The sequence below is a fragment of the Octopus bimaculoides genome, chromosome 1 (assembly GCF_046866305.1).
Source record: "Octopus bimaculoides isolate indiv1 chromosome 1, ASM4686630v1, whole genome shotgun sequence".
Classification (NCBI taxonomy): Eukaryota; Metazoa; Mollusca; class Cephalopoda; order Octopoda; family Octopodidae; genus Octopus; species Octopus bimaculoides.
The window spans coordinates 166846962-166861961 of NC_142928.1; the positions used below are offsets into that span (position 1 = coordinate 166846962).

Below are 15000 nucleotides of genomic sequence, written 5' to 3' on the forward strand. Positions count from 1 at the left end.
GCGAACCCTGCTGTACTCTTTCACCACAACTTTCACTCACTCTTTCATCCTGTTTCTGCTGTAACTGTATTTCAAAGGGCTAGCCTTGTCACACTCTGTCACGCTGAATCTCTCCGAGAACTACGTTAAGGGTACACGTGTTTGTGGAGTGCTATGAATTTATTAACAACTCAGCGGTAGAACTGTATAACAATGGAGTGAGTAACTGTAATGTAGCGCATAATGATGTTATTTCAAGAATTAATTATGTAAAGATATCAGGAGTGAATTCTATCAAATTATACCACTCTGTTACTAACATATTAAGACATACAACAAGGATCATTACGAACGTGTTGGCTTTCTCATTGATAATGCCTTTTCCTATATATATATATATATATATATATATATATATATATATATATATGTGTGTGTGTGTGTGTGTGTGTGTGTGTGTGTGTGTGTGTGTGTGTGTGTGTGTGTGTGTGTGTGTGTGTGTGTGTGTGTGTGTGTGTGTGTGTGTGTGTGTGTGTGCATTAATGTGATTCTTTTCCCAAATAAACTGCACTTCATATTCAAGGCTCCGATCAGCCTATTAGGTGCTACTCAAACACTTAACTGTGATTCTACTGCATCCTATAGCAGAAACACTTGTAAACATTTAATCCTTTGTCATCTTATTTTCTCAGTTATTTATCATAGGAAATGTTGTATATATATATATATACTAAAGTACTAAAGAAAACGTGCTTAGAGAGATTTAATAGAACTATGTCTCTTGATTTTTGAGTAATGCAATTTTGAGCTTACTAATAATATACTGAAGGAGTAATATCTAAAATATACCGGTTCAGATAACATCACTCTTTACAAATTATAACTTGCGAAGAATATGCACGATGCGAATTGTGTGTGTGTGTGTGTGTGTGTGTGTGTGTGTTTGTAATTTGATAAAAAGTTTCTTTTCATTTTTGTGAGGAAAACTTATATTTACTTAGATATACAAAGAGCCGAATATGTAACATACAGATCTTCGAATATCATTATCTTTCGCAGGATTGTATTATATAAGTCATATGTATCAGTGTAAATGACACTTTTCTGACAGGAGATTAGTATATGCAGGGAGAATAGTGTTATCTAATGACAATAGCGAACATTACGAAGAAATCTAATATTGTTGAATGAAGAGAAGGTTCTGCAATGTAACTAATTCATTGGAATATAAGTTTAAAATTGAATTATCATAGTATAAAATTAAAGCGGATTAAAATAATGATAATGTGTAAATTTATAATCTGTTCAAATAGAAGAGTCTGATGAAAAGTCCTAATGATTTTAAATAAAAATAAACTTAGTGAAACTTATGAAACTTATTAAACTTAATAAATTGATTGTTTAAGTTGCAAGTTCAGTAATTGAATAAATTATAATTAATGGTGGGACGTTAATTGAGTCTAATGTTAAGCTATTAAATTAATCTATTAAAGGGTGGAACTCTACAAGATTCAGAATTACTATGATAGATGTACTTTCTATGATAGATCGTTATTGAATTGAAAGCTATGACGAATTTCACAAGTCGCTGCAATTAATGGAATTGTATTGCTGTTATTACTAAAAATAATATTTAAGTTAAATGTTTTCCATATGGGTAAAGGTCTATGTTATATGAAGTAAATGTTAATTGAAGTATATTAAGTTATGCAGCAAAATATTGTTGTGAGGTCTTTAAATAATTGTTTGGAAATATACAAAATTAGTTTGTTTCACTAATTTACGTAATATATTCTATCTTTTATCTTTCACTTGTTTCAGTAGATTGCAGCCGTGCTCCAGGCCTTGAAGGAGTTTTAGTCGAATGAAGTGACCTCAGTACAACTTTTGTACTTATTTTATTGGTCTCTGTTGTGTCGACGCCCCCAGGCGAAGAAGTAGGATCGCCCAAGACATATAAGTAGAGGTAGTCTGGCCATGGTAGAGGAGTCGAGTGACTGTTCAGTAGCTGTTGAGTAGCAGTCGTGTAGCGGCTGAGTAGAGATCATCCGAAGGTGCTAGATAGCGGTAGCTTGAGACATAACAGTCTCCATATACATTTCATAGGTCTTAAATTCATATTCTTGTAATATAATTCTTCTGCGTAGTCGTTTCCGCTTGGCGTTTTCATTATAAAAGTTAGACATATTATTGAAAACTTATTCATTTAGAGATAAAGTGTTTTAAGGATTCATTTTAAACAAGACCCTTAGAATTTTTTGAGTTACTGATTAACGTACGAATACATTGAAGTTTTTCTACTGTTTGTATTGTTCATATTGAAAGCCATCTAGGTTAAATATAACAAGATAGTTGGTAAGTTTTGGATAAGCTTCAACAGTAATTGAGAAATCATTAAGAATTTTTTTAAATTATGGAAGATCAGGCATAATTAATATGAAGTACGAGGTTAAAGTTAAGTCCTAGTAAGAAATTATTCTCTTGATATAATGCACTTGAATTAAACTGGAATGTTATATAACGCGTTTAAATTATACAAAGCTACGATATTACTGATCGCAAGTGACTCTTTTCAACCCATACTAACGATTGTTATTTTGTTTCATCTTTCTAAATACAGTTATCATAGTATTTTAAGTATGAAGGTATTGCCAATGCCTTTGTTTTCTTAGATAAGTGGGTATATAAAAATAGGTTCAGCAATTGTAAAATTGTGATCTTTGCGCTAAGTGCTAGATATATATCTAGGATTTCATTAAACCATTATATTTGTATTATTCCAAAAGGGTAGTTGTGACCTATGCTTGATTTTGGAGATTGAAAACCCGAACATATGTTCAACTAATGGCTTATATATCAGTTTTAGAAAGATAATTATGTCTGATTGACAAGTGATTAGCATAACTGGAATGAAATGCTCTTCTTGTGTTACCAGCACTTCAAACTTATCATTTAAATCTGGTTGCGTGATAATCGTTTTAGAAAAGTATTAGTATAGTTTAAGATGTCGTGAATTGTCTTCCATGTAAATTTGTAAGTGAAATTTAAAGATGTTGTTGGTAGGTTTGTTTGTTGATTTCTTGAAGGTTTTTATTTGTTGTCTTTCATATAAAAATTTAAAGTTCTATTGTTTTTCGATATCTAATCCAACATAATTATTTTGGTAATAGATATTTTCTCATTTTTTTTTTATTGATTTATCAATCAATAAATATTAAAGCTGACTTCGAGGTGGGAATTTATATCGATAGCTACTAGACACATTAATTGTTGTTGTTTGTCCTCGGTCAGTTCTGGTATGCACAATCCTATTGTGATAGAAGTTTCGGCCGTGACACTCATTATTATAATTTTGTTGTTTCTGTAGTTGATATTTCTGGTAGGTCGAGAGATCTCGTAAAAGTTCTTTCGTTGGCTCGTCACCATTTATTCTGAGAAAATTATCTCCTCCGTAAATATTCTGAAGTTGTTCTTACAATTTGGCATTAAAGTCCAGATCAGCTCCCACTTCCATCGAATTTATGCTTCCAAAAATTTACTTAGAAAATCTCTGGAAATGTTTTCATTGCATATTGTTTTCAAGTCATTGCCTGGTTAATCTCAGTTGACCTCAGTTTTCCAACTCATATTTATTCCAGATGCCAATTCTTTCTTATGTGCATTTAATATCCTGGAAGCTTCCTCCTTTGAGCACTTAGTATAATGTTTAACTTAGTATAACTGGCGTGCCAGTATGTTATCACACCAGGCGATTTGGTGCAAATATTTCACAAGAGTTACGTTATTTGTATCTTTTAATTTTTACTTGTTTCGGTCATTTGACTGCGGCCATGCGGTGTCACCGCCTTGAAGGATTTTAACTGAACAAATCGACCTCAGGACATTTTTAAGCTTAGTACTTATATTATCGGTCTCTTTTTGCCGAACTGCTAAGTTACAGGGACATAAACACACTGACACCGGTTGTCAAGCGGGAGTGGAGGACAAACACAGGCATAAATACACGCACACATCGACATGTACACATATATAAATATACGACCAGCTTCTTTTCAGTTTCCATCCACCAAATCCACGCAGAAAGCTTGATCGGCCCGAGGCAATAGTGGAAGACACTTATCCAATGTGCCTTAAACGTTCACGTTATGTAAAGTAAGTAAATTGTTAGAATGGGGAAGCATTTACGTTCATGTATATCACTGGTTATTACTTATAACACATATATTTCATAATGTTATACGGTAGTTCAAGAACTACTACACTACTGTTTCTATTTTTTTTTAACCAATAAGAGTGACCGACTAGCTTATAAACTATCTTATTCTAGCTTCCATAAATAACAACTACACACATCTTTTTGTATTTTTTCCAACGCCTGGATAAGATTTGTCAGATAAAATATCCCTCGGAAATTGCTTATAGACGATTGATCGTGTATAAGTTCTCTGAACGATACCAGTCCTGCTTTCCCTGCTCCTTTTACAGCCACCATCATAAGAAATGTTAAACTATCCTACTCTACCTTCCATAAATAGCAACCGTACACATCTTTTTATATTTTCCCAACGCCTGGATAAGATTTGTCAGATAAAATTTCTCTCGGAAATTACTTATAGACGATTCATCGTGTATAAGTTCTCTGAACGATACCAGTCCTGCTTTCCCTGCTCCTTTTGCAGCCACCATCGTCAGAAATGTTAAATGCTGAGGCGGCAACTCATCTTCTCGTGTAATCTAGTAGCTAAGATATCAAGACTGTAAAAATGAACAGAATCGAATAGAGAAGATATACTTGCAGTGATAGGGTGCTCTTTTATATGCAGACTTGCTGCTATCATATCCGATGCAACGTGCATATTTCTAACAATGCATGTGCACAGCTTAGTTTCTTTTTACTTAGTAACCGTCAAATACGCTGGAAAGGAATACTTGGATTCTAAAAGTCCAGACTAAACTGTCATGTCCAATTATTACGCTGACTTCTCCCAGACATAGTCAAGATGGTGTGTTAGAAGGTGAACGTGATATGAAAGACAAATTCAGTAGAAAACGGTTGTCGTCTCGACTAAGCTGATTAAAGGCGGCACATGAGACACTGGACCCACTTTCACGAATGTTCTCCGATAGACGGAAGATAGTTAATGATGATACAACTACGTAAGTGATGGCTGGAGGAGTTTATTTCCATACTCATTCTTTCTCTTTCTTTATCTCTCTCTCTCTCTCTTTCTCTTTCTATTTCTCCTCAATTCACTCTTTCTCTCCCTCTTATTCTCTCCACCACAACTACGGTAATTTTCTCTCAATTTTTCTACACACTCTCTCAGTCTCTTTACCTCTATTTCTCTCACTCTCATATACACATAATTTCGCAGTCGTTCATTCACTCTCTCACTCCGCATTCTCTCTCCTTCTTGCGATAAAAGAAACAAAAGGAGATTATATAAAAGTATTCATATTTCATGTATGGTTTCTCTTATTGGGTTTTCTACTTTCACTTTAGTCATGTCTCCTTCTTTCACTAAGGATGTTTTAACATATCCGAATACATACAGTTGGAAAATAATTAAATCAAGCAAGAAGAGTTTGATGAAGGAAAAAAGCCGATCTTAAAGTGTAAATATGTGCATTTATCTGCAAAAGCATGTACTCTATATGTTTGCATGTATTTACGTTTGCATAGATACAAGCATCATTCTAAACATATATACGTGTGTGCATTGTACCTTTACATATAGATGTGCGTGTGTATGTGTATACGCATGTATGCATACATATAGACATATACATATATATACATATATATATGTATAAATGTACATATATATATATATATATATATATATATATATATATATATATATATATGTACATATATATACATATATATATATTTATGTATATGTATACATATCGTATATTTTCACTCATATATATAAATATATATACATATATATATACATTTATATATACATATATATACATATATATAGAAAATATATATACATATATATATACATATATACATATATATATATACACATATACATATATATACACATATATATATACATATATATACATAGATATACATATAGATATACATATATATACATATATATGTATACATATATATACATATACATATATATATACATATATATATATATATATATATATATATATATATATATATATATATATATATATATATATACATTTATATATATACATATATATACATAGCTATACGCATATGGAGATACGTTTGTATACAATATATTAAAAAATGACTACGAGTACATCAATAAATGTATTTACGTTTTGCATTAAGCTCGTGTATGTAAGTATACACTAACACAAATACATATAATATATAAGTTTGTATGTATGTACATGAGTGAAAATATACGATATGTATTTTACAAATGGCAATAATAATGTTTAGTGTAAATATATGAATATTGTTTGCGTAATTATGAGTGTACATATGCATGTGTCGGCGAGTGTGTACATATATGTGTGTGCGTGTGTGTTTGTGTGTTCGTGCGTGCGTGCGTACATGTGTGTGTGTGTATGTTTTTGTAAGGTTATACGTATAGCTTTTATATTTATGCATGGATATGTGTTTGCAGAAAGAGACTAAACAGAAATAAAATGGACACTGAATTTCGGACAAGTATGTGTGTGAGTGTGTGTGTATGTATGTATGTGAGTGTGTGTGTATGTGAGTATGTGTGTATATATGTTGTGTGTGTGTGTGTGTGTGTGTGTGTGTGTGTGTGTGTGTGTGTGTGTGTGTGTGTAAAGATATGTATATACATGATATATATTACACACATAAATACATATGCAAACATTTACATATATATACCTGTATATATATATGTGTGTGTGTATGTATATATGAATATATATATATGTGGGGTGGGGTGTACAGGGGAAATATACACATGCACACCAACTAAAATCCATGTGTACTAGAAGAAATATATGCTGAAGATGTATTCTGTGTGTATTAAAGTGTAATCCACAATGACATAAAAACCTACACATCACACGCACACACACACTTACACGCACTCACACTTATGTACTTCTGTATGTAATGTATGTATACATGTATATATGTGTGTGCGGTTACGCGTCTGTGTATGTGTGTGTGTGTGTGTGTGTATGTGTGTGTGTGTGTAAAGTAACTATATATGAACATACGAAAGCAATATATGCATCTGTACGCCTAATAATAGATATGTTCTCGAGTGTGTATGCGTGTGTGCATATATGTACATACACACACATGCACACACACACACACACACACACATACACACACACATATATATATATATACATAGAGAGAGAGAAAGTGAGAGAGAAAAAGAGATAGATAGATAGATAGATAGATAGATAGATAGATAGATAGATAGATAGATAGATAGATTCATTGATTGACAGACAGACAGACAGACAGTCAGATAGATAGATAGATAGATAGATAGATAGATAGATAGATAGATAGATAGATAGATAGACATCGCTGTGAAAGAAATAGTGAGCTATGAATATAGTTATTCGTCAAAATATATTAAGAAAATTAATTCTGAATCTCTACATTTACAGTTCCAAATATGTCTTGCTTTTGCAGTGTTTCGTAATACGCTGTGGTGGTTTAGCAAATTTCTGAATATGGGTGATTTGAATATATTTACAAGAACTGGTCGGCCGCGTAAAGGATATTCGATCGAATCTCCTGCGAGTCAACATAGGATCCCTCGTCGATATTGTCAACTTCTTTTGATTAAGGTATCTTTCGCTCGACGAATAACTAGCAGATTACCCTTCGTTTGGATAACAACTGCATTCGTGATTCTTCTAGCTATGAAATTTTGTCCTAAATTTTGTCTTTTCTTATATATATATGAATTTTGTCTACTCTAATATATTTATGAAATTTAATCAGCTCTAATATAATAACTACCTACATATAATATACTGACTACATATCCCTAATATATATATATACTTCGTGTATTTTCCACTGGCTGCAATAGCGTGGTAGAATATATATACTCTCAAAGCACCTGGTGTTAAAATACCTCGCAGTCATGCATGGGAACTCACCTTCAATCCCATTTGGGAGTGATGGACACCAGGTGCTTCGCCATTTTTGTGGCTTGTCAACATCACGTACCCCCTCCTTCCCCCCCCCCCCAGGTTTGAAGCCAAGTCGCCTAGCCAATCCACGACTTATATGCACATGGATTGGAAAACCATGGGCTGGCATGGTTGTAACAACACTTTAAGAGAAGAGTTTGAGTATAAAATATATCCTGGAAGGCAGGGATGGGTTGTAAAATAGGAGATGAGTATTTGCGTCAAACAGAGAAATAGGTTGTGGGGTTTGCATGAACATAAAAGTCGATGTGTGGGATCGAAGTTAGAGAGGTCTCGAATAGTTTTGAAGGTGAGTGAGAATTAGCGAGTGGATTTGGACTTATTTTTCCGTCTTAGGGAGAATAGATTAACTGTGCATAGAATGTGTATGGTGTGTGGACAAGCCACGAAAATCTTCACTCCGGAGGACTTGTCCGGATGTTTGTAACGGAGATGATTCCACTAAATGCGCCTAAGGGACAGAAGAGCAGGTGTTGTCAAACCGGACCGTGTGATGCTCTTACCGCGCCCTAAAGCGTATAAGTGCATATAAGTATACACACAAACACACACATACATACATACATACATACATACATACATACATACATACATACATATATATATATATATATATATATATATATATATATATATATATATATATATATATATATATATATATATATATATACATATATATATATAAAATTATAATACAAATTATAATAATTATTACCTTTGATGGTTTTTAGTCCCATGCTGACCACTTGATAAGATCAATATTTTAAATATCGATCTTATCCTTATTTATATAAATCATATATATATATATATAGGTAGATAGATAGATAGATAGATAGATAGATAGATAGATAGATATACATGCACACACACACACACACACACATACACACACACACACACACACACACACACACACACATATATATACATATATATATATATATATATATATATGATGTCTATTCTATTTATCTAGCTATCTATTTTCTATCAATCTCTCACTCTCTCCCTCCCTCCCTCCTTTTCACTCGCTTCTTTATACATATAATACCTATATATCCCTTCACTTTGTCCTTTATTTTACCGTCATTTTTATTCTGTTTCCTTTAGTTTACAGATATCTCATGTTCCTTTTCTGATAAAATAGATAATAGTAACGCAATGGGTTCATTAAAAAAAGAAAAAAAGCAGAAGTTTATATTCCGGTAATGTAAATATTTAATTTGAGCATAAGTTTCTTTAGTCACTTTTTTGTTTTGCTGTTGTCTCTAAGGTCGCTGATGTTGTTTTCGTTGTTCTTTAACCACAACACCCCATCTAGCCTAGCTATGATCAAGGGTATTCCGGCCATAACTATTCTGGCAGAGCGCTGAACTAGACATTTCATACGAGATTACTAAAATAGTTTGCGCTCTGTAACTGAAGCGGTTCAGTTATTTAATCCCCGTTCCTGTTAAGCGTAAGTCAACGAGATAACTATTATAATCCTATCAATAATAGTGGCGTTTTGATAGTTAAAACTGACAGTTGTGAGAGTAAAAGCGCCATGTTCTTAAATAGAATCCAGAAGGCACAGCCGTAGCCTTTTACCTTTCTGTGATACCTGTGTTGAATAAATGTATTTTACTATATACGTCGGATCGTCCCAAGTCTTGAGAGTGACGTTAGCCAGACAGAAACTGTGTAAAAGAAGGTTCCTGTAATTCAAAGGACCTGCTTCGAATTCAAAGTAATGGAAACACGAATTAAAATCTTATAAAATAATTGAACCTACACTGTTCTTCTTGTTACTTAATTTATTGACTATCGACGCAGATTTCTAGTAGTGCCAGGCCAGACAATATTGATGGATGCGAGCTGGCAGAATCTTTAGCACGCCGGGCAAAATGCTTAACGATATTTCGTCCGTCTTTACGTTCTGAGTTCAAATTCAGCCGAGGTCGACATCGCCTTTCTGAGCCAATAAAATAAGTACTAGTTGAACACTGGAGTCATTCTAATCGACTTATACCGACTCCTGAAATCGCTGGCCTTGTGCCAAAATTTGAAACTAATTTTGATGGGAAGAGTAGAATCATTACATATCGTCGCCAGTATTTGGCTGGTACTTTATATTATTGCTTCATCCAACCCTCGTAATGCAAAGTCCATCCCAGTAATAGTTGAATGCAGAGCGTAAATCGATATAACTAAATGCGTCAAGGCATTTTATCCTGCACTTTCACTCCACCAGCCTAGGAAATCAATATTAAAAAGAAGATAACCGTTGGAGTACGTTATTTTCTAATTAATACTGTAAACGTGTGATTTATTGCTGAAGTTTATTTTTAATTAAAGAAACATTCGGCAATTAAGCAGAAAGACGTATACAGGCGAGGGTAATTGATAAAAGGAAAGTTGTTTAATTTTCACATAAAATTTATTCAAACAACTTAAGTAATATTGATGTTTTCTCTCGATAACATAAGTAATAGCCTGGCTAATGCAGTGGGGTGTGTATTTATTCTATCAACACTACAATAATGATAATAATTATTTATATTTCTCATTGATGCTTGATGTAATTTATAATTTACTGTTAAATCGGCTATATAAATATGGAGTGTTAAAAATGAAACAAAAATATCTCTACTATGACGATGACACTTTTTTTATTATATTTAAGCGATATACGCGCTGTTTGAGACAGTCTCACATATATTATGCTACTGTTGCTTTAGGCGAATCTCTTATGCCAAAGCGTCGAGTAGTTCAAAATCTTGTCAAGTGAAAATTGACAAGATTTTGGCTGAAAAGAAATTGGCTAAAAAGAAATTGTGTGGAAAGCTATCTGATAGATTATGCATGTCTTTAGGTAGTAGGCTTTATTTATCTCTAGATTTAACACTATCGTCTGGCCATTTCCTGTCTTCAGCGAACTCTACTCAGTTGTGAGGATTTGCATCAGATCTAAAACAAGGCGATAGAGGCGCTGAGTCATACTACACTAAGCCCACTGAGACAGTGGGAAAAGCTCTAGATGAGTTTTCAGTCTGCTGGAAAGAGCAACCAAATCTCCCTACCCGCCATCAAACCTCACTGTCTTGCAAAAGAGAAGATACTAAGATAATACAATCACAGATACCCTAAATCTGAAAAGAACGATGCGATAGTCAAGGCTGGAATACCTTTGATTATGGAGATGCTTAAAGGGCTTAGGGCTAAACACAACAACAGAGGATATTTGTGTAGTGATATTTGTGTATTTCCTCTTTCCATTATCAACCTTAGGGTCGTACAAGTCATGGGCATTTTTTGTAGCTTTCTTATGTTCGCACGATCCATTTCTGTCCTTTCACCTACTTCATGTTTGCCACACAGACGTGAGTGGTTAACTTGAACTCTTGGTCTGTGATCACTTTTTCATTAAAATGATACTAGGTTTACAAATATACGTACGAGTGTGTGTGTGTGTGTGTGTGTGTGTGTGTGTGTGTGTGTGTGTGTGTGTGTGTGTGTGTGTGTGTGTGTGTGTGTGTGTGTGTGTGTTTGCATGAATCAACAGGTAAGATCCAAAGATGCTCAATACAAAAAGGATGTAGTGTTCAAATGATTTGAATTTACATTCCGAAATCTTTATCAAAGACTAAGTCCGTGGAGTAAAAATTGGCTCAAGGAGGAATCCGGGTGAGCTGATATGGAGATAGTGAGGCAAATGGAAATGCTTGGGCCTGATATATTAAATATACATACATACATATATATGTAACCATATATATAGAGAAAAACAAACTGAAAATATTCAGAAGATAAACACTCGTGTATATGCATGTAGATATTTATATATTTACAGAACAAATTTACATGGAGGACAAAAAATACACACGAGTGCTCATCTGAATATTTCAGTTTTTGTTTCTCTCTGTATCTCTCTCTCTCTCTCTCTCTCTCTCTCTCTCTCTCTCTCTATATATATATATATATATATATATATATATATATATATATATATATCAAGCCCAAGCTTGTTTATGTGCATCATACACACATACATACATACATACATATATATATTGTTGTTGGCACTCCGTCGTTTACAACGTCGAGGGTTCCAGTTGATCCGATCAACGGAACAACCTGCTCGTGAAATTAACGTGCAAGTGGCTGAGTACTCTACAGACACGTGTACCCTTAACGTAGTTCTCGGGGAGATTCAGCGTAACACAGTGTGACAAGGCTGACCCTTTGAATTACAGGCACAACAGAAACAGGAAGAAAGAGCGAGAGAAAGTTGTAGTGGAAGAGTACAGCAGGGTTCGCCACCATCCCCTGCCGGAGCCTCGTGGAGCTTTAGGTGTTTTTGCTCAATAAACACTCACAACGCCTGGTCTGAGAATCGAAACCGCGATCCTATGACCGCGAGTCCGCTGCCCTAACCACTGGGCCATTGCGCCTCCTCATATATATATATATATATATATATATATATATATATATATACGTATATATATATATATATATATATATATATATACGTATATATATATATATATATATATATATATATATATATATATATATATATATATATATATATATATATATATATATATATATATATATATATATATATATATATATATATATATATATATATATATATATATATATATATATATATATGCACTAACACACACACGCACACACACCGTCACTAATATATAAGAAAAACTAAATGGCAAGAAAACCAACGTTTGCGGATTTGCGGAGTTGCAGAGAACTCGTTGAAAAGGTTATATGCATGTAACGAAACACTGACAGAACAAAGAATTAAAGTTAATGAATAAATCAACAAAAGCTGTTTGTGTATGTTTTTTCTTTTCTTTTTTTTTTCTTGTTTTTTTTTCTTTGTTTTCTTTGTAGACTGGCTTCCAGAATACAGCAATATAAACATATTGTCTTTCTGAAGCAGACAACATAAAACACCTAAATGTATTAATTCACACACATTGCTATCATTCTATGAAAACTGTTTCCTATCACTGATAATACTTGTTGTCTATTATTGCAATAATATTTACTTTCGACAAAGCAGAAGAACAATTATTTTCATTTATTTTAATCAATTGTATTGAAAACGCATGACCATCGGAATTTTCCCTAGTATTTCAATATTTATTTTGTCAGCAGTTGAATTTCGAAAGATGAAATCGACACCATGAAGAAGATTTTTGTATCATACCATCTAACATACCAGAAAATGTTTCTTCCTTCACCGACGAAGGATACTGTCCAATGCTTTTGACTCTCCGCCTCCTCCTGAGAAAATAATCAAGTCATCTCTGTGATCTGTTACTGACCCAAAGATTTTTAGTGAAACTGAACAGACGGACATAGTAAAAGTCCTCAGTTTATTTGTTATTAAAAAATTACTAACCTTTGTATATACCGTGTCAAGCTTTTATATTTTTCTCTTTTACGGCTGGATTTACATGTGTGATGCATGTATCCGTGGAGTACTCATTCACTTACGCTACAATTCAATGAGTATTTTATATGTTTAACTAAGGCGATGGAATGGCAGATTTATTATAGCAACGGGCTGTGTTTCTTCCGGTTCATTACGTTCTCTTTTACTCTTTTATCTGTTTCAGTCATTTGACTGTGGCCATGCTGGAGCACCGCCTTTAGTCGAGCAAATCGACCCCAGGACTTATTCTTTGTAAGCCTAGTACTTATTCTATCGGTCACTTCTGCCGAACCGCTAAGTTATGGGTACGTAAACACACCAGCATCGGTTGTCAAGCGATGTTGGAGGCACAAACACAGACACACACACACATATATATATATATATATATATATATATATATATATATATATATATACGACGGGCTTCTTTCAGTTTCCATCTACCAAATCCACTGACAAGGCTTTGTTCGGTCCGAGGCTATAGTAGAAGACACTTGCCCAAGGTGCCACGCAGTGGGAATGAACCCGAAACCATGTGGTTGGTAAGTCAGCTACTTACCACACAGTCACTCATACGTAAAATAAAATAAAAATTATAAACTAACAAATACAGCCAAGAACTGGGTTTGATATAATCTATTGCTTCCCTCCACTAATTTCAATCTTTGTGTCTTATGTTACAAACAATTATTATTTAGGATTATGAAACTGGTAAGCAGAATCGTTAGCACGCCGGACAAAATGCTTAGTAGCATTTCGGCCGTCTTTATGTTTTGAGTTCAAATTTCGCTGATGTCCATTTTGCCTTTTATCCTTTCAGGGTTGATAAAACAAGAACCAGTTGAAAACTGGGGTCGATGTAATCGACTTAGCCAGTCCCTCGAAATTGTATCTCAACGCTCTGAGTTCAAATTTCTATGGACTCATACGCCATAGAAACCGGGAAACCGGGTCCATGAGCCTGGCTATGCTTTAAAAGGGCGCATAAATAAAAAAAAAAACTTATTCTATCTGTTTCTTTTGCCGAAGTGCTAAGTTACTGGAACGTAAACAAATCAACACCGGTTGTCAAGCAGTGATATGGGACAAACACAAAAATCCGAACATCTAAGTATATATATATATTCATTTAGAGAATTAACATTGCTTATATATATATATATATATATATATATATATATATATATATATATATATATATATATATATATATATATACATATATATATATATATATATATATATATATATATATACATATATATATATGTGCGTATGCGTGTATGACGGGCTTCTTTCAGTTTCCGTTTATCAAATCCATCCACAAGGTTTTAGTCAGCCCGGGGTATAATAGAAGATGTTTGCCAAAGGTACCACGCAGTGGGA

General features: G+C 33.6%; 2 long non-coding RNA genes across 2 annotated transcripts in view; one reads left to right on the forward strand and one right to left on the reverse strand.

Moving 5' to 3' along the window:
- The window catches only part of LOC149137846 (uncharacterized), a 30467-nt gene extending 16881 nt beyond the window's left edge, over positions 1 to 13586 (forward strand). Inside the window, exon 2 of the long non-coding RNA XR_016240638.1 lies at positions 13330 to 13586. This is a non-coding gene — a long non-coding RNA (uncharacterized LOC149137846). The remainder of the gene's footprint in view (positions 1 to 13329) is intronic.
- The window catches only part of LOC128249957 (uncharacterized), a 53757-nt gene that overhangs the window by 16036 nt on the left and 22721 nt on the right, over positions 1 to 15000 (reverse strand). The gene's annotated exons all lie outside the window — the stretch shown is intronic.